Source organism: Aedes albopictus, chromosome 2 (genome assembly GCF_035046485.1).
Source record: "Aedes albopictus strain Foshan chromosome 2, AalbF5, whole genome shotgun sequence".
In the NCBI taxonomy this organism is placed as follows: Eukaryota; Metazoa; Arthropoda; class Insecta; order Diptera; family Culicidae; genus Aedes; species Aedes albopictus.
Genome location: NC_085137.1, coordinates 338,274,816 through 338,296,771, shown reverse-complemented (window position 1 = coordinate 338,296,771; position 21,956 = coordinate 338,274,816). Strand labels below are relative to the sequence as shown.

The 21,956-nt window shown below is 38.3% G+C and overlaps 1 protein-coding gene across 1 annotated transcript in view; it reads right to left on the bottom strand.

Moving 5' to 3' along the window:
- LOC109431667 (ion transport peptide-like) overlaps positions 1 to 17,398 on the bottom strand; it is a 121,891-nt gene extending 104,493 nt beyond the window's left edge. Inside the window, exon 1 of the mRNA XM_062852600.1 lies at positions 17,127 to 17,398. The gene's annotated coding sequence lies outside the window, so the exon portion shown is untranslated. The remainder of the gene's footprint in view (positions 1 to 17,126) is intronic.
- Between the last annotated feature and the right edge of the window lie 4,558 nt (positions 17,399 to 21,956).

Sequence of the window (21,956 nt, the reverse complement as noted above, 5' to 3'; positions counted from 1 at the left end):
CTACTGCAAACCTTGGTTTAGTTTGGTTTATATATTCAAACATGACGTAAGACAAAGCCTTTTAAATGCCATTTAAGATTGTTACATAGCGGTAGCTCAAGTTCTAGCAAACAATAAACATTATTTAAGCATTCTAAAATATATTCTCTATTCACTATTAAAATACTATAGCGCAGCCTTTTTGTACATTGTTTCCGTGTACAAGCATTTTAGCTCCATGGGTTGCGCATTCCAGTAAACCACATCTCTCACAAAGAAAGATTCGCCGTACAATGCAGTGCGATGAAATGGAGTCAACAGATTTTGCGACCGACGTTTTTAAAGCAATTTCAGTTTTCGGGAAAAGTTCAAGGGCTCATTATGATGAATAATCCGCCACAATTGCAAACAGGACCTTCTACGAAACGGCGGAAAGGGCATCCGAGTAGATTTCTTTGCAGATGCCAAACAGAAGTGTAACGAGGAAACAAACCATCATCCTTTACCAGAAAACAAAAAAGCTGTTTTTCGCTGAAATCACAACCAATTTTAATGAAAATTTATCACTTTATCACTTTACTCTACTTAGCATCTGAATAACAGTGAAATAATTTTCGTTGGCGGTTTTTGGATTTGTAGCTAGAAAACTGCTTTTGAATAATTGATGATTACTGATGAATGATGGTTATTTGAGCCTTAAGTTGTATACGTAGCGGCAACAATCATTCAGTGCAACTTCCAGTTTCGACATCATCGCCATGCTCATGCCAAAATGTATGACATCTTCGAAGATAAAGTGTGGTAGTAATAAGGACTTAAACAATTTGAGCTTAACGTCTGTTCTCCAGGAGGAACGGCCCACAACAGCGTCTATTCTCCATGTTAGGGACGGCTTATCGATGTCCTAGTTCCAGGGAAGGACTGTCTGTCCCTCCTCCAGAAATGGCTGCGCTCGTAGCCTACAGTCACCGACACAACATCCCCTTCGTCATAGGGTGCGACGCAAATGCACATCACACAGTATGGGGAAGTATCAATATAAACACCAGAGGTAAGTACTTGTTACAGTTTCTCTCTTCCAAGAACATTGACATTTGTAATGTTGATGACAAGCCCACGTTTGAAAACTCCATTCGTCAGGAAATTTTGGACTTGACTCTATGTAGTCGGTCTAAACTGGCATGTTTCTGAAGCTATATCGATGTCAGTCCTGAAGAAATATTGATGTCAGACCATAACACATCATCTTCAAATGGGAAGCAGGTATAACGATAGAAAAAAAAAACGTTTAAAGAACCTAAGAAAACTGATTGGGAATCCTACTCAGTCATCCTACAATCCGAAGAGTACATCATAGAGAGTCACATCAAGTCCATAACACAAATGCGGAAAATGCGTCCAAATCCATTAAAAACAGAATCCTTAAGGGGTTATAGAGTATATGTGCCATCAGTAATCCCATGCTCCCATTTTCATCCTATTCGAAAATGAGCGATTACGGCACCGATTAACTCCGTTCTTTTTGTTTTCATGGGTGCTCACTTCTAACTAAAAATACAAAACTAAGAAACAAAACACACAGCGCTTCAATTCTTTGTTTTTCGTGGGACGGAATTGGGAGCCACATGCTTAATAAGGGAACCAATACCCTATATGTTGAGGTCGAGCACCAAATCAATTTTTTTATACATACCTACTTTTATCTTGAAGTATGGGTTCTTTAGAATGCTGTGTCAAATTTTCATAGAGATCCAAGCAGTACAAGCAAAGATATAGCGTTTTGCGCCTCGCTCTCTTACGGGCACGTAGTGCATACTTGAAACCTTAAACGCGATTATCTCGGAATTATGTTTTACCAAAAACGTCGATACGGTGACTACGATTGCGCAAACAGTTCTCAACCGATTTTAGTCATAAATGATCAAAATTTCATTGCATTCGGTTTGTTGAATCCGCAGATATAACAGCTTAAAGTTGGCTATCGGATAATTGTACCCTTTTATAGAATCTTTTTAACTTCGTGTAGAATAGCCCAAATTTAGACCACTGTTACACAACTAGATGATGAACTTACAGTAAAAAATTTGAGAATATTTGATGCCCTTTTCGAAAGGTTTCAGCTAGTTGAGCATTTTTTGAAAAGTAAAAATTTTACCTGTCCCAATTATTTCGAGTATCCCCTGTTTAATGAATCCGAGGACATACGGGTCTTGGGGGAAACGAGATTGCTGATGAGCTAGCCAGGAATGTATCTAATGAAAGGTTTATTGGCCCTGAGCCCTTTTGCGGGATCTCAGACTGCTCTGTAAACTGAACTGTAAACTGTAAAGAGACGAACCAGCCAAGGGCTGAAAGTCTCTATAATAAAGATAAATCAATCAATCAACTGTAAACTGTAAAATGTACTGAACTGAAACTGGAATTGTAAATTGGAACTGAACAAATATTTGGTCAGTCAAATCACATCAAACTGGAATGCACTTCCCCATACGAGCCAATCCAAAAGGCTCGTAACCATCCGCATATGAAGCGAACGTATGACCAACTACGCCACGGGCCCCGGCAGGTCTTTAATGTACGGCAAATTCTTTAGAAACGCCGTGAATACCAGGTCCCAACGAATGGTCTGTTCATCGACCTCAAGGCCGTATACGACACTGTCGTGTGCTATGCAAAACCATGGACAAGAACGGCTTTCCTAGGAAGCTGGCCAGTCTGATCAAAGCAATGAAGGACTGCGTGCATAGCTGCGAAGGGTTTCGATGAGCTATACAGATCTCAGTTCAAGATCTCAATTTGTGTGCTTTGCGGACGCCATGAACATTATCACCTGAACAATTGGAACTACATACTACATGCTTGTGGGTGGAACAGAACACGACTGGATTCGTCTAAGAAGGAACGTTACGACACACGAGGCTGTTGTGACCGAATGTTGTCGCAGCGTTCTTCGCAATCTATATGTTGCGTCTTTACTTGTTTACGTTCGTTGAAGAACTGAAATGCCATTCATTTTTCTGAAATTCATCTATAATTAAAGCCTTCAATGATGTTCTTCGTAGCACATTACCATATCTGTAGGCTATACAACAGACACCAGAGGTGGTGGAGGCATTCATCTACCTTGGAACCTTACTGACGACTGACAGACAACAGTGTAAGTCGTGAAATTCGAAGGCACATCATCAGTGGAAGTCGTGCCTATTACGGGTTCGAAAAGAAGTTGCGATCTGAAAAGTTTCACCCCCGCATCAAATGCACTATGTTTCATGTTTCCGAGTTTCACTCGGAGTTTCGGAGAGAAACACTAGACTTCGCGACTCTGAATAACAGAAACGACTGGTACGACGACGAATTTAAACAGCGTCGAACGAGAAAATGCAGCATGGGCGAGAATGTTGCAGCACCGTGCGAGAGCGAATGAGACAGGCGCGGAACAGGCAGAACTCAGTCTTCCGGAGGAAGAAGCCCCAGCAGGAAGAATGAGATCGCGAAGCGATGGAAGTGTTGTACGCTAAGGACACACGGAAGTTGTGCGAGAAGCTGAACCGCTCGCGCAGAGGCTTTGCGCCACAAGCCGATATGTGCCAAGATAATCATGGGATCACAAGCGAGCACGAGGTGGTCGAGAGGTGGCGGCAACATTACGATGAGCACCTCAATGGCGACGTTGCAGGCATCGAAGGTGGCGTGGTAACAGATTTGGGAGAACGTGCGCAGGACGAAAGATTTTCAGCCGCTAACCTCCAAGAGATTGAGGATGAGGTTGGCCGGTTGAAAAACAACAAAGCCGCTGGAGCAGATCAAATACCAAGTGAGCTTCTAAATTACGGTGGAAAAGCACTGGTGAGAGCACTACACTGGGTCATTACCAATATTTGGAAGAAAGAAGTATTACCGGTGGAATGGATGGAAGGTATCGTGTGTCCCATCTACAAAAAGGGCGACAAGTTGGATTACGGGAACTATCGCGCGATCACATTAGTGAGCACTGCCTACGAGATACTCTCTCAAATTTTATGCCACCGTCTATCACCGATTGCAAGAAAGTTCGTGGGGTAATATCAGGCTGGATTTATGGGTGAACGTGCTACAACGGATCAGATGTGCGACATCCGCCAGGTGTCGCAAAAATGCCGCGAATACAACGTGTCCACACACCATTTGTTCATCAATTTTAAATCGCCGAATGATACGATCGATCGAGACCAGCTATGGCAGATTATGCACGAATACGGATTCCCGGATAAACTGATACGGCTAAACAAACTAACTATTATCGAGGGTCCCAGTAAAGGCAGTGTTTGGAAGGCGAAATGATAAATGAATCACTCAGCAGTTTGTCTTCTCTTCTGTTAGTTCTGTTTCAAGAACCAGTCGCATTCTTTCGTCAAGTCGCATGGTTCACGAAGGAATACAAAGAAAAAACTCCGATATACAGTATGCGGCAGGAAAAATGCGAAAGTGTTTTTCAACTTCAAACCTCATTTTCGTCCATTTGACATTAACCAATCTATGTTTCAACGTTCCATGATCTATAATAGGATAGTTTTCTGAAAAGTTAATTAAAACATTTCCCATTTTGGTCACTAACCTTTACAGGGCGGCGCCTGAAGATGAAGACAACCAGAATTTTCAAACCACAGAAAATCGCACAGGTCGCTAAATTTCGCATCTGATAAAACAATTTTTTTGATTTTCTCTACAATATCATCAAATATATGTACTTATTTCATCTATGTGAAACTTCATGGCTCTGGATCAGTGTGGTCTGGTTGTTCATCGAATTTGAGCTAATTTTGTTACTGTTATAGTCATTTTGTTTAATGACCATTGGGCGCGTAGTTTATTGATATCCGCTTATTAGGCCTACATTATCACATGTTAAATATTAAATGTGTTCATTTTTATTTTTCAGTGCTAGAATATAGACATTGACTGATACACTGTCATAAAAAAATAGTCATATATATCCCATATTTAGCGTATAATAGTGCCATGAACTTTTCGTATTTTTTCCTGCCGCACCCTGTACATAGGCTGCGGCGATAATCGAGCATCGCTAAGTTTAAAATTGTCTGATTCTGATTCACCGGTCACTTAGAACATCTGTGAGTATACGTTTATTTTATTTTTTTTTGTCTGTATTGACGAGATGTTTAGCCCTAGAATAGTTCATCTTTACTTCCCTTCTAAAGGAAGGAATTCATTTTTTGTGAGTATGCCGGAAGTGGCATTCGATCCCAGGTACTCGGCATGATAGTCACGTGCTTTAACCACCACACCAGGTTCGCTGCCGAATATACTTCATTTTTATCATTATTTAACACATTTTCGCTCTAAAAACGTAACATACTATTTAATTTAATTGTATTGCAGGTTGCGTTGTCATATCCAGTAAGAGTTATGACAATATTTCGACAAAAAATATACATTCCGAATGCTTCGCTTTCATTAGCGTCGCCGAACATCCTCTCTCTTGATTGCGCTCTCGTATCTAACCGGACAAGAGAATGAGTAGCATTTCGGGAGGCGTTTCCGATCACGTCACTTCACTTTTTGTTACATTCGCCCAGTGTAACACAAGCTTAGTATATACCACTCAGTAACTCGCGAAAAATTTCCAAACACTGGGGTATAGTTGAATTTTACTTAAACCTAGTTAAAAAGTTGGCATTCAAGATTTCAACCAAAATGTACCAGTTTAACACGTCCCACGCTTTGAAACAAAATCACACCCAATATTGAAATACTTCCGGAAAATGAGATGAAAACAAGTTGAATGTTGAAGTAATTCAACACCTTCTTCTAGATTGGAATATCATATTCTTAACCGTCTATAAATTTTATCAAAACCGTAACACTGACGCCAAAAGACTGTGTGAAATAGCATCTCCTCGTGCTACAGGATGCTTTTATTAACGACTTGATGTGTGCAACTGTATGCAGGTCACACAGTCCATATCTAAACCACGGTTCGCGACGTTAGCATGGCGATGCATGTACTGGTGTGATGGTCATCATTGTCGCATGTACCTTCACTTTCGCTGAGTTGTCTCGGACAATCTACCTACTATCACTTGCGTGCCCGGTAACGGGTGTGCCACTGCAAATATCCGCTGAAGCACACGGCAATTCATAAAATGCTGATTGGATAATTCCATTAAGTCTTTCTCTCGCGCCAACCATCACATCGCATCGCATCACATCGAGAGCAATCAGGCAGGAACAGTGTGGTTCAAATGCGAAACCATCAACCTGTCAGTGGGGCACTCATACGATGGAGCCGCTGGGTCACCCAGTAGGTAGGTACAGTCAGTGTGCCATGTAAACGATCTGAGCTTTCATTGAAGGAATTGCCTCGAGAACCTCGAAGCAAGGTTAGCCAGCCAATTCAATGGTTGCAGTTCACACCGAACTGGAATTGACTGACCACCTATGGATTAGTAAACATATAAGTATATTTACGTATAGAAGTAATGGAGTGTAACTGAAACTTGCCGTGAACAAATCTGACTAATTCACGTAAAAGTGACAATATTAGTTTGCTTAGCGGGATTGTGCCACTGGGACAATATGAGATAGTTATTTAATTTGATCAGATAGTAGTTGTAGAGCATTTTCATTCTTCAAATTGATCTTAACCAAAATGTGTTATTATCTAGATTATGGAACCGAATAATAAGCTTATATTAATCGAATACAAGATTGTTTCAGATCAATTAGTCACTGATCCACTTTATTGTCTATAATTCTGATAATTAAAATGTCTATAATTATGTCTGAATGATCAAAATATGCTGTAGGTAGAATATAGTAGTCTACTATTAGTAGAATTTAAAATGTTATTGTTGTACTGGAAACAACATCGCGGTGCCTCCTCACTAGCAGCTGTGTCTTTGGAAAATTAACTGGACTGATACACGTGAGCTTCTTTCATCCCTCTCAGTTCCTATTTAGTGGAACATTTAATATACGGTTAGTGAAATGATGCTGCCAATCTATCGTGTGTAAAACGAACTTCGCCCTGCAAGTGACAGGTCCCGTGCCCCGGTAGAGTGGGGGTGACCATTGTCTGGCAACAGTTGAGCGGTGCATGAATAACACACAGAATTCTAAGCAATAGCCAGAGGCTGATAGCCGTTCTTATTTTCAATTCTTTGTAACTTGTCAGCGTAATCGGCAATGCCAATTTCAATATACAGCTGGAAAGATACTCCCTTGCATCCTCACGAGGCCCTGAGTCACGTTCTAATGGATAATTATCGATTCGTTTGTTGAATTGTTTCTACCTGGACAGCCTTAGATTCAGCAACGATTGATATACATTTACTATCCATTTATGAATGCATGTAGCTTCTATGTAGCATTCTCTATGGAATGCATGTGCTCGGCAAACGGTGAAGGAAAATAACCCGAACAGAGTGGAATAACACACTTGAATTAGGACAGTGATTTCGGAAAACGAATTTCTGAGAAGGCAACACAAACTATGTAGTATGTATTGATGTACTCAACATTTCTCCGATATGTATATCTGTAGACCGTTACCGGTTCTCGATAAACTGTACGGAGATCTTGGTAAAACTTTAATTGTACAGGGGATGGCCAAAATGTTTATGATAGGCAACTTTTTTTCTCCCACAAAAAAAATCAACATGCTGTAACTCTTCATAGAGTGCATCAAAAAATCTCAAATTTTAACTGTTTGTCAACCTATTATATGTGCATCATTGGTACAAATTTGGGCTCGATTGATTATTTTTTCGCGAAGTAAGAACCGTTCGGGTAAAACACTATTATTTAGACAACTAATTTTTGAACTGTCATATCTCGGAAACCAGTGAACCGAATTGAATGATTTTTTTAACGTTTATCAACAATATATTGAAACTTAATACGACATTATAAAATGTAATATTTTCTCACGGTGAATTAAGTTATACCGGTTTGAAATTTTTACCCATATAGAGAAAAATAAGTCAAATTTACAATATCACACAAAAATTACTAAATGTATTCTTTCTTCAATCTAAATAGGCTCTAATGTATCTGATTAGAGATAACTTGAGAACAGAAGTGGAAAATCTTTGGATATCAATACTAAAATTTATTGAAGTTGATGTAAAAAAAAAAACATTTTTTCGAGAAAAATCCAAAATGTGTCAATCTATGATAACTTTTTTCAACGGTTAAAAAGTACCTGTGTTTTAATAGTTTGTGAAGCATATACATATTGTTAGTGTTCGATCAAAATTTCATTCAATTCGGTTCATTGGTTTCCGAGATATGACAGCTCAAAAATGAGTTGTCTAAAAAATAGTGGTTTACCCGAACGGTTCTAACTTTGCGAAGTGGAGCGGACCTGGTTGGATGGTTAGAACACGTGACTATCACGCTGAGGACCTGGGATCGAATCCCACTCCCGACAAACTCACAAAAATGTGAGTTCTTCTTTCGGAAGGGAAGTAAAGCGTGGGTCCCGAGATGAACTAGCCTATGGCTAAAAATCTCGTTAATACAGCAAAACAAAACTTTGCGAAACATTAATCAATCGAGCCCAAATTTGTACCAATGATGCATATATAATAGGTTAACAAACAGTCAAAATTTGAGATTTTTTGATACACTCTATGCATGTTGACCTTTTTTGTGAGTGAAAAAATAGTTGCCTATCCCAAACATTTTGGCCACCCCCTGTATGTTGCGGATTTTGCCCCGTAATACTCACAACTGAAAAATGTTGTCCCACCAAAATTGCTAAATCATTTGCCACATAACGAATAAGCATTTAAATAGGCCGTATTTCAGCTTTAAACTTGCTAGCTGTCGTATCATAGCGTTTCGACTGCTAAATTGCCCTACAGGGGGTGACCAAAATGTTTGGTATAGGGAACTTTTTTTCCTCTCACAAAAAAGTTCAACATGCTGCAACTTTTCATAGAGTGCATCAGAAATACTCAAATTTTAACTGTTTGTCAACCTATTACATGTGCATCAATGGTACAAATTTGGGCGCGATTAGTTAATCTATGGCGAAGCTAGAACCGTTGTCGTATAACACTATTTTTTAGACAACCAATTATTGAACTGTCATCATCTCAGAAACCAGTGAACCGAATTAAATGAAATTTTGAACGTTTATCAGCAATATATTTATACTTGATGCAACATTATAAAATGTAATATTTTCTTACGACGAATATAGTTATACCAGTTTGACATTTTCACCCATACATAGGAAAATAAGATAAATTTACAATACCACACAAAAAATACTAAATGTGTCCTTCCTTCAATCCAAATAGGCTCTAATAGAGATATGTATCTTGAGAACAGAAGGAGAACAATGCGGAGTTTCTCGCAAAATATCCAGGTGAATCCAGGTGATACTTCTTCAGGAAATTCCTACAAAGATTTTCTTAGGTTTTCACAGGCAGAAGGTTACCGAATATTTGAATGATCCGTTAAAAAGGTAGTCTGTTTCTGTGGTTACAGAAAGTCCACTATAGATTCAGAAATACTCTGAGAAACATCCCAGGAACAACACCGGAAGAAATCTTCTGAAAAAAAGTCTCGGTAGAAACTCCGCGAGAAATCTCAGGTAAAATTTCAAAAGAAGTTCCTGGAGAACCTATCTGAAATATTCCAGATCTGAATTCCAGATCACTGAAATTTCTTGAAGAAATTACAGGAGAAACTTCGGAAGAAATCCCGGGTTGAATTTCTGTAGAAAAGTTGTGAAAGACTCCTTAATATTCCTGTGAGGAGCTCTAGTAGAAATCCCAGGAATAACTCCTGTAGAAATTCAGATAAATCTCGGGAAGACGGAGTGTTGTTGAGAAGCTTATTTTTAGCATATGGGCTCACGCATTGGTGCGTGGATGCAGGCGAAAAGTGATATATTGTGTGAAGATTATTGTAAAGTGGCACAGTCCGCTTGTTTGGATAACTTGTAGGCGTATATACACTGTACTGTGAAAGATGGAAGGAAGGGCAACGGCTTTTATCTTTCCGTTTCTGGTTCTAGCGATGGCCATGAACATACGTTTTCATACATGAGATGCATTTGTAGACTGTAGAGAATAGAGTATAGAGCAAGTACATAGAAAGATACAAAGTAAGAGGAAAGACACGAGCCAGGGATTGAACCCAGGACCTTCTTCATATATGAATCAGAAGCGGTAAGAACTAGACCACCAAGCTGGTCTTTAAGGGAATTCCCGAAATAAATCGTATGAGAAACTCACGGGATAGAAAATCTCAGAATCCTGGAAGAAATCGCACGAAAATTTCGTTGGACAAAACGCAGGAAGAACTCCTAGAAAAATCCCACGAAGGACTCTGTGATCAATATCGGGAAGTGGGCTTCGTGCGGCCAGAGGCGTCAGTCATCTAGACGTTTCGTAAGCCTTGGAGTGTGGGTTCGATGCCCGCTCCAGTCGGGGAGAACTTTTCGTCTAACGGAAAATTCTCCACTGGGCCACTGGCTGTTATGTGTGTTGTCTAATGTCATTTCTTATTCAGTCTGTACTGTACAACCTCTGGTTTAAAACGGTGAAGTGTCTTTTAATACCTCTGGTAGAAATTGTGGAAAGAAAATCTTCAAGTTTCCCTTGAAAATACTTCAGAAGCAATCTGTGTGAATTCGGATATCCTGAAAGATTCTCAAGGAACAATCCCGGGAAGAATTTTTCGAATCTTGGAAAAGTGCCAGCAGGAATACGAAAAAAAAAATTCCGGGAGGAATTCCAGAAAAAATCCCAAAAAATAGCTGTGAAAAAAATACGGAAGGAATCTTGTGAGAAATTTTGAAAGGCATTTCTAAAGAAGTTCCAGAAATAAACTCTGGAATTTCTGGAAAACTCCTTGTAGATGAATAAGATACACTAGTGAAGTACGAGAATTGTAGTAGTGAGCTGATTTTTTGTATGGTGAAAAGATAAATTCTCCATTTCTGCAATGAAATGGTGCCAGAAGCGTGAGTATAATCTACAAGTAAATCTACAGGTAGTAAAGTTCGCTACTTTTTTTCATATGACCCAATGTTTTATTTTATATCGATGCAAAATTTTCCTGAGTATATAAGATATGCAGATATTCCCTGAGTATCCCAGGTAACCCCTGAGGATTCCCAGAGTAGGGTAACGGTCGAATTTTGGACCCCTAGAGGACATTAGTTTGAATTGAAGCTCAAATCAAACAGACTCTGAGGCTGTTACACATAATGATGATGTTGGTATGACCGTGAAAGCCTCCACTGTCCGTCAAAAATACCCACAAGGTCATTTCTGGCTGGAAAATTGATGAAAATAACTGATTTTTGAAGCATTAGTTTTCACTGTTTTGGACACCCCAATGTATTTTGGACCCTCTTAAGTATATATTTTGGACACCCGGTGTTTAAACCCGCTTGAAACTATTTTCGTAGAATCTGCCACTTGAATATGCTGGATCACATCCTATTTACTTGATTGACAAAGGATGATCAGATGAACTTTGCGAATTAAATGCGCCAGAATGATAAACGTTTTTGTTTACATCTGCAAGTTTCCCCAGCATCACATTCTCTCTACGTAAGCATGTCGCAACACTCGCACGGATGACGAGATTAACAAAAACTAATTTTAAGGCAAATAATGATATTTCCGGTGACGAAATGATTGCTGCTCGTGCAGAACAATCTAATGTGGCGAATGATTCTAAAATTTTAAGTCGTCTCTTCATTAAATTTGTGAAATTTATGAAAATACGACCAAGGGGGTCCAAAATATATGGGGGTCCAAATTATATTGGTTACCCTATTGCCAGATTAGGCACACTTAGACAAGAAACCAATAAGATAACTGCTTGGGACTAACAGGCATCCTCAGTGCGTGAGTGTTGGTGATCTTCTATTTTCAGGTGAGAATGACGCATGCTACGTCAAGATACAGATCAGATGTGGGGAAGGGAAGGGAAGTGATTATTGTAATCGCTTGCCCACTGCAGGCCGTTGAGTCATCTATACCTTGCACAAGGTCATTCGGATGTTGGAGTGTACTGTGAAATGGTTATTTTTGGCATAGGGTTCACGCATCATTGGTGCGTGGATGACAGGTGTAGATTCATAAATTATGCGTTATATGATAGATTTGACACAATTCTGTGTAAGTTGAAATGAAGGAAAAAAAATTGTTTTCAACCTCTTTCTGGTTCTAGCAACGTTTATTGGAAAAAAGTATATTTATTATTTATGTTTCTAGATAATTTCGTTCTGGTTCAAAGTATGAGGGAAGGGACGGGCCAAATAATGAAACCAGGACCTTCTGCATATGAATCATAAACGGTGGAAACTAGACCACCAATCTTGTCTACGCAATGTACAGTCATGTTCAGGAGGAAAAAAAGGCATTAGTTTCGAGACTCGAGAAGAATTAAAACAATGATCAAAGTTGTAAATTCTACAATAATAACATGCATAACACCAATCTGTGTAAATTATCCTTTATTCATATACCGTCGATGGGGGTGACAATGGGTCTGGGGGGTGAGATTGGGTCAAAACGGAGAAACATTAAATTTGAAATAGCTCATCATCTATCACTAATTTATATTGAAAACTTTATATTATTTCAAAGAGGAGATGTTTTTACACGTCATGATGCAGAATAAGATGTTTAGCAATAATCGTTTTTTGTTAAATTTGTGGCTAAACTTATATGTTGAAACTACTAGTAAATCACTCTGAAAAAATTTCTCCTTCGTAATGTTTCACACAAGTACCTAACCATAAATTTTCTTATAAGTGGTTAGCTGTAGGTATTACCTAGTTGATGCAATGAAAAAAGTGGGCTGTCATTGCTCTTTTTATTTAAAAATTCAAAATTTATGACCCTATGTCAAAATATTAAGAATGGGGGTGAGATTGGGTCAAGCAAGTTATTGAGTACACATAACCTTAACTAAAAATTCAACTTGTTATACAGTCCCCATTTGACGTTGGAGTGGTGCCATGTTTACCGTATCTTAATAAAAGCACTTTTTTTCGAAAATATGACGAAGAAGTGTCAAGCGAGTGTGTTCCTACGTTTAGTGCCTAAAATCATTTATAACAATAAGGGGCCGTCCATATACCACGTGGACAGAAAATTCATGGTTTTTGACCCCCTCCCCCCTCCCCGTGGATAAGCGTGGACTTTTCATTGACCCCTACCCCCCTCCCCCAATGTCCACGTGGACTTTCGAAAAAAATGTTTTTTTTTTTAATATACCTAAAATAAACGGAAAATTTAATTTGAAGTTTTTTTTTGAATAATGTTTTCTTTTTTCTTCGTAAACATTGCCTAAAATACCAATAATTAACTACTTTATGAATAACAAATATTATATAGAGTTATATAAAATACAAACAACATCAAAAAATAAAAAAAAAAATACAGGAAGAAAACTTTTTGAGTGACTTCATTTTAAAGTCTTTCTCAAAGAGGAACAAAATAGGTAGCTACAAGATTTCAACATTGTTTTTAATTGAGCTTAATGTTTGTGGGAGTATGGGTTCGATTCGCGCTCCAGTCGGTGAAATTTTTTTCGTTAAACGGAAAATTCCCCACTGGGTGTTTCGTGTGATGTCCATCGCCTAATGTAAGTGATTGCTCAGTCTGTTCAATCTCTGGTTGAAGGCGGTGGTTTTTAAAAGGTTTTTTTTTGTGTTAAGAATCTTAACTTAACTTAACCTAACTTAACTTGAGATAACGTTTTTTTTTAGATTTTTGTTGAGATAAGATTATATTTCTCAGTATCTTACAAAAAAAAAAGAATTACAGCAACTTTTCAAAAATGCATAGAGTATAGTCGAAACTTAATTATTTTACTGAGATTTAGACTTCAATAACCTATAGAAACATCTTAAATTTTAAAGGAAGCTCGAAAAAATGATCAAGATAAACCTGCAAATCTTCACATGTATTTTGAAACTTCGAAGAAGTTTACAAAATTTGATATGAAACTTCGAGAAATTCACACAGAACTTCAATGGAAACTCTCTGACTGAAACACCAAGATTTGCATGGTCTATACTCCATTTTAAATCTCCAGATTATTCCTCGATGAAAAAAAGAAGTAATTAGAAGTTGTGATAATTTAAAACAAATTAGTCGATGTGTCAATACCATGATTTTTTTTCCTTGAAGAAGTCACGTCCAAATAAAAAACAATGTATAGTAATATAAAATGTAAAGAACTGTTGTTGAAGAAAATCTCATTAAAAATGCGACATAATTGATTTCATTTGCAAATCCTTGTTTCTTAATTCTTATGTCAATGTTGTCCACGTGGACATTTGACGAACCCTACCCCCCTCTCCGTGGACAAGCGTGGACTTTTCTCGAACCCCCTCCCCCCTCCAAGTTGTCCACGTGGTATATGGACGGCCCCTAAACCCATGCGTTTGGACAGCTACTCTAATCATTAGCTAATCTTTAGTGTACTGCAATATCGTAAGCTCACAAAATAGACTTAATAGCGTTCTTCTTCTCCACTTATTTTTGAAATTTTAAGGAAATATCGTGAAACTACCAGACGGTAGTGGGACCCAATAAATACTGGGGCTATAAAACTGGTAACATAGCACAATGTCGGAAAAATTTTTTGATTTTTATTTCTGTGTTCAATGTCGGAAAGCAAACGAACGTCGAGATGCGACATACGTGATTGCTTATTGAGTATTTAATTTGAACTTTATGAATTAAGAGTGGCATATAAGGATCATCCATAAAATACATAAAAATACTAAAGAACGAAAAATAAGTCTACCGTTGTACTAGGACTCATACATAATTTATTAAAAAATCCGTTTAAATGTTATTGCGGGAGAGGGTCTAATAATGTGAAACGCTGTGTAACATAACATTTGAACGACCCTCTATCTTGAGATGGAGTGATTTGCTTTGGCAATACAGGGGCCAATGATCATGTACATAAGAGTTTATAAAGGAGGGTTTGGATAAACATTTCTTATGCAGTATACTAAAAATATCATGTTTTTTTCAATCAATCTTTCAATGCGCCCCTCCCTCTTCTCTTGGAAGTTGAAACTTTAAATGAGGATGATTGTGGTATCCAAAAATAGTGATACAACATACAAACGTTATTTTATCAAATTTCAACCATTTTTTCGGTTGTACATATTAGCCCTTTTAGGTGGATTAATCATCTTTTAAAATTACCTAAGTTTTTATTCGTCATGGTTACATTGTATTTTAAGTAGGTTTACTAGATATGATCAATAAAATTAAATTATATTCTCAGATAGGCGATTTCGGATACTTTGACCCATTCTCACCCCCTCTAAGGGGTGAGATTGGGTCAATTTTCAATCATTTGTAGCTTAGTAAGCAATTCATATAATGTGATACTTTCTTGCTAAACTATCATTACCTCATAGAAGAGTATATATACCAAATAAAAAGTTATTCCGACTTCAACTGCATTTGTTATTTAACAAACAATCTTTGAGTATCCTTTTTTGACCCATTCTCACCCCCAACGACGGTACCTTCTTTTCTTACTGATTACGGATGTAGAACGAAAATAATAATAATCCAAACCCATTTGGCATTTGATGGACGAAGTTTTTTTTGTTTGTCATCACGTTTTATTCGGGAGTCTTCTCCAGCTATTGTGCCGAAGAAATTTCCTGCCTCACTGGTTTTTTGCCATTGAACAACTTTTCCGTCACACGAGCAATTCATTCACGTGTCGGAAAACAACTCTTGCTATCAATCACTCTCACTCCATTCTGGATATTGAATAAAGTTTATTGGGATACCAAGAAGTGGTTTTAGTAACGCACAGCAGATGAAACTTGGAACTTCTAAGAGAATGCAATTGTATAGAAACCCAATGTAAACTGCCGTTTTAATGCTCCTGTGTCTGTCTTGTTATATGTGAATGTCACTATATTTTAAGTTGCCGGCCTGTTATTGCTCCCATAAAATGGGCTATTTCGATTTGTTGTCACCGCTGGATTGGGTGGTCGTCATCACTGTCAAATGGAATCAGGTGAGACACGGCCTGAATTCTTAAATGGTGCTGCATCGGCAGCATTTTGCCACCTGCGCGCAGCAACAAGTAAAACGTAGTTACATAAAATTAGCTATTTTGGGTACGAAAAAAAATTCAGCGCCTTAGCATGCGTTCGAACGAAGGTGAACAGCACAAATTTTTAGACCTTCTAAAAGATAAAACAAATAGGAAGTTGTTTTATTCTGTTTTGCATTGTACACCGAGGGAAACAGTTGGGCACAACAAAGACTTTTGTTCCTTTTAAACCATACGTAATGGTTTACATTGTTTGCTCAATATAGGATTACGAAAATACTAAAATTTTTGAAACATTGAAAAAGTTGTGTGAAGCGGTTTTGCTTAAATACAAATTATTTGCAACGAATTCTGTGATACTGTAATGCTTATTCACTGTTCTAGTCATTGTCGACTGCGTTTTGGAAAGCTCTGCATTTCATTAGGGATCAATGTAGCATATTTTAGGGACATTTTTGCCAAAACTTTGCAAAATTTTTGAGTTTTGGGAATATTTGAAAACAAACATCATTGATTTGAGTTGTTCATGTTTATAACAACTTGATAAACAATAAATTTCGTGTTTTAAGAATTATCTTTTCACTTTTCACTCTAAAATTATCCCGATAAGGAATTGTATGAACAGATAACAATCACTATTTGAGCACTTAAAATATCCACAGCACACCCAAAAACGGCCTTTAGCAGATATTCCGACAAGTATAACAGCACACCAAGTAGCGGATATGGCGTGATTAATGACACCATTCCGTCTAGTGCAGCTCGGTACAAGTTCAACGCAAAAAAGCACACTCTCGTAGATCACCTTTAGTTATAAAATCCAATCACTTTGTTTAGCCAACAACGTTGCTCGTATAATGCGCAAATAGCTTGTCATACCACTGGAATTAGCTTATTTGTTTATCGCGTACGCGTCGTTTGAAATGGAAATCCGATATCAGGTGATTGGAGTATACAACGTTAAGATATGCCGCGTACGCTGTAAGACATGCAATTAAATTTGGCCGTCGTCGATGACCGCCCAGTTAGTGGTTACATGGCGAATGACGGGGCTTCGGCACACTTACCTTGAAAAGGCACGATTTGCTCAAGAATAATCCTCGAGAATGCGATTTTCACTTTTCACCTTCTGAACTAGCACCGATAAAATTCAGACAATGTGCTGTAGAACCGCACCAACGGATTGATAGATTTGAACTGCAAAACTTAAGAAGGGCTATCCGCTTTCACCAATCTTGCGAACAAAGCCCACCGAATGGGATGACACGAAAGGGAACCGTTTTCTTGTTCGACACGACCAGGCTTATGTTTTTATCAGTAAGCATCTAACAGAGAAATACTTGTGGCGGCAAATTTGTTTTCTTATTTATATAGCAAAGCGAAAACCACCCAACCCCTAATTGGCTCCCGATAAACCGACATAGTCGTTTTCGCAGCGATCTGTCATTGGTGTTTTTGCTCCCCTTTGATCTGTTCAGAAAGGAAGTGGAAATACGTTAGTATGAACCGTAATTTTGGGATGAGCAACGAATCAGGGTGGTCATAGTCATAGAATCAGTAAATGAACATAGTTATTTACACAAGTTACAGAAAGATGATTGCACAAATTTTGCAACGGAATTCTTTAGCATTCAGAACTCCTTCAAATTTTTCTCAGAGATTGCTTTATAATTTTCTTCAAGTGTTGCTTTAGAAATTTTGCAAGAGATTACATATAAAGAAAATTCCCAACACAGCAAAAAAAAATCTTGTGATATTACATCATTTTCGCTGCACATCAGTCGCGTCGTAAAAGTGATGTACAGATTACATCCTTCCCACGCAGCAGATTAGCCGCCGCAGCTTGAAAGTGGGTCTAGCTATCGCTAGAACCGGATCGATGGATGAATCATATATAAGTAAAACATTGGCATGGATTCGTACTCAGATCCGTTGATTGTGAGGCGTATCCCTTACCTCTCGGCTATTTCACCGAGTTAGAAGATAGAAGATAAACATGATACTGCTTATAGGTATCTGCTGGAATGGGTTTGTTGACACTTTCCGGTGCCTAACTACGGTGTACATGGTGAGTGTGATAATTGTTGGAAAACGATGCAACAGCGTGAAATTACATTAGAAATTGGATACGTCGCCAGAAATTACGCGCCTGGATATTACAAAATTATTTGCTGTGAAGATTTTTTCACATTCATTTAGATTTTCCTTCAAGACATTCCAGAAATTGCTCCAAGGATTTCTTGACGGCTTTTCGGGCCCGTATGAAGTTGATCACTAACATTACCTTGTTTTCCCGATCAGCCTCGATAGCTGTGTAGTGTCGGTAGCGGTTGATTCAACTGGCTATGTGTCATGCCTCGAGCATGGGTGCTTGTCAATAACGCAATCGTTGCTACACTCATCTCTGAACGAACTACTAGAGATGTATGTGCTATCACAATCGATGTTTCTGTTGGAAACCTCAACAGGAAATGCGTTTATTGTTCGGTTTATTTACCGCATGATGAACCATCCCCTACGGATGCTTTCAAACAAGTCATCGCAAACTGCACTTCAAAAGGCCTTCCGCTTATTGTTGATAGTAAGAGATGAACCAGCCTAGGGCTGAAAATCTCTATAATGAAGAAATATTAATAATAATATTGTTGATAGTGATGCTAATGCTCACCATGTAATCTGGGGCAGCTCAGACATTATTTTTTACTTAACATAGGCAACCGCCCAACCTTCACGGTATCTGCTAGACAGGAAGTGTTAGACATAACGCTTTGCTCTTGCAGAATTAGTCACGAGCTGACCAATTGGCATGTGTCAGATGAAGAATCTTAATCCGACCATCGCTAAATATTTTTTGAACATGTGGTGAATGTTACTTCGCAAACTTTGCGTTTCAGGAACCCCCGGTCAACCAACTGGGATCTCTTTACCGATTTGGTTGCAGCCAAATTTCATGGATACTCACCATCCATTGACACTCCAAGTGATTTAGATGATGCCGTTGATACTACAACGGCCTTCATCATGGAAGCTTTTGAAGAAGCTTGCCCTCTGCAGTCTGTGAAGACCACAAGAGGAACCCCTTGGTGGAACTCTGATCTGGCGAAGCTCAGGAAACAATGTAGAAAGAGTTGGAACAGAAGACGTTCTGCTGGATCGGAGGCTTTCAGGTCGGCTCGCAAGGCCTACCAGAAAGCTCTTCGGTCTGCTGAACGATCCGGCTGGAAAAACCTTTGTACAAATGTTTCTAGTCTGAGTGAAGCCAGTCGGTTGAACAAAATCCTTGCAAAATCTACGGATTTTCAAGTGAACGAACTTCGTTGGTGATTTCACTTCTTCTGATGAGGAAGTTTAGGAATGGTTATTCAGTACACACTTCCCCGGATGTGTGAATATTACATCTTCGGATGAACCTGATGTCTATTCTTGTAGTTATGATTCTATATCATCGGCTCGGAGTATCATAACTGTAGAATCGATTGAATGGGAAATAAATAGCTTTACTCCTCTCAAATCTCCTGGGGCTGATGGAATTTATCCTATTTTGCTTCAGAAGGGATTTGATCATTTGAAATATGTTTTGAAACAACTACTTGTTTGCAGTTTTGCTACAGGGTATATTCCCAAATCCTGGCGGGATATTACTGTAAAGTTTATTCCGAAAGTGGGTCGTGCGTCGTATGAAGAAGCAAAGAGTTTTAGACCAATAAGTTTAACCTCTTTTCTTTTGAAATGCTTATAACGCATTGTCGATCATCACATTCGTGATGTTCATCTGGCCAATGAGCCTCTTCATGTGAACCAACATGCTTACCAATCTGGAAAGTTCACTGTGACTCTTTTACACAAAGTTGTTTACGATATCGAGAAGGCATTCGCTGAAAAGCAATCCTGCTTGGGTGTTTTCTAAGATATCGAGAGTGCCTTTGACAACGTGCCTTTCGATGCCATATTGTATTTTTTTTTGGAGGGGAGCGAGCACCCATGAAAACAAAAAGAACGAAATCAATCGGTCCGTAATCGCTTGTTTTCGAATAGGATGAATATGGGAGCATGAGAATACTGATGGCACACATACCCTACTTCTGTTCAGATAGCCAAGCTGCTATTAAAGCACTTACTTCGGCCAGCTCCAGGTCGAAGATAGTTATCGCCTGTCAAATCGAGGAGCTGTATTCAGCAAACGCTGTTCACCTTGTATGGGTACCTGGCCATTCTGCCATCGCTGGAAATTAATAGGCTGATGAGTTAGCTCGCAGTGGAGCATCACATGACTTCATTGACACAGAGCCATTCCGATATCGAAGTGTTGGGTAAAGCTTCAGATTGACAACTGGGCTGCCACTCAGCACAAACAATACTGGAATAGTTGAGAGTCATGTCGTCAAACAAAATTGTATTGTACTGAGCCATCTCTAGGGCAAAGTATCTAACAAACCTATCAAATAAGAATTGCAGCATGCTGGTCAAAGTATTGACTGGCCACTGCCGACTCAGCTATCACATGGCGAATATTCAGCAAGCTGATTCATTTGCATGTGATAGCTGTGAATCCGATTATGGAACTTCGTATCATTTAATAAGTAACTGTCCAGTTTTTGCGCAACTGCGTTTCCGAGTACTCGATAAACACTTATTAAGTGACACTGACTTCAAAAACCTGAATCTTCAGGACGTTCTGTTGTCCTTGACCCGCTGTGGTAAAGAGCTATAGGCACTCTTTACGCTTATGCGTTATTACAGTGTCCTTTTCAGGACGCTATGTGAACCTATTGTGGTTTGCGTGTATGACGATCCTATTCCCTCACCTGTCAGGTTCATGGCGATGGCACAAATTTCCCAAATTGAGGAGAACGTGCCTCTGGAGCCGACCTACTGATACCTGATAGTTATTTACACAAGTTACAGAAAGATGATTTTAACGCACAAATTTTGCAACGGAATTCTTTGGCATTCAAAACTTCTTCAATTTTTTCTCAGAGATTGCTTTAGAATTTCCTCCATGTATTGCTTTAGAAATTTTGCAAGAGATTACAAAGGTCCCAAGATTTCTTCACATTCATTTAGATTTTCCTTCACGACATTCCAGAAATTTCTCCAAGGATTTCTCAAGAAAGTCATAGAAAACCCTCTAAGGATATCTCCAGTTTTTTTTTTTTCTACAGGTTCTTTCAGAAGTTTTTATAAGCACTCTTACGGAAAGACTAGAAATTCACACAGTGATATTATCAGAAATTCCAGCGGATATTCTTCTATATATTTTCTCAGAAATTACTCCAGGATATTCTCCAAGCGTACCTCTAGGAATTACTCTATGGGTTTCTCCAGTTACTTCAAAATGAAATTCTGATTCTCGCTCATATGGAAAACTAAAAGTCACTTATCGAATCTTTCAATTGCAATCGATCACTGATAAATCAGTACTTGTTTTAAAAACATAGAACTACGAAAAATATTGTTACATGGAAAAATATTAAGAAAATTCACTGAAAATCTATCAAAGTTACCCCGTTTTACGGTATACTATAATACCAAATTTGCTGATGTTTCTTTGCAAAAGTTAAAAAATAGGACAGGAAAATAAAAAAAATCTCACAAATAAATACAACATTTTATTTCAAAGCATAATAAAAGTTATTGTATCGATAAGAAAAGGTATTTCTCGACTGGTAAAAGTAATTTTCACTTGAATAGTTGATCATTACGGGCCTTCATTTTTTTTTCAATTTTCTTATCGACGCCAGTAGTAACAAACGTGAAGCATCTTAATTAATGTTTACTGTATTAGTTTTTATGGTATGACAAGCTTTGCAATCTGAAGGATCGATGATCGATGAAGAATGATCTTAAAAAAAATAATTGAAATTAAATGTTTTCAATAACTGCATGGTATTTCTTAT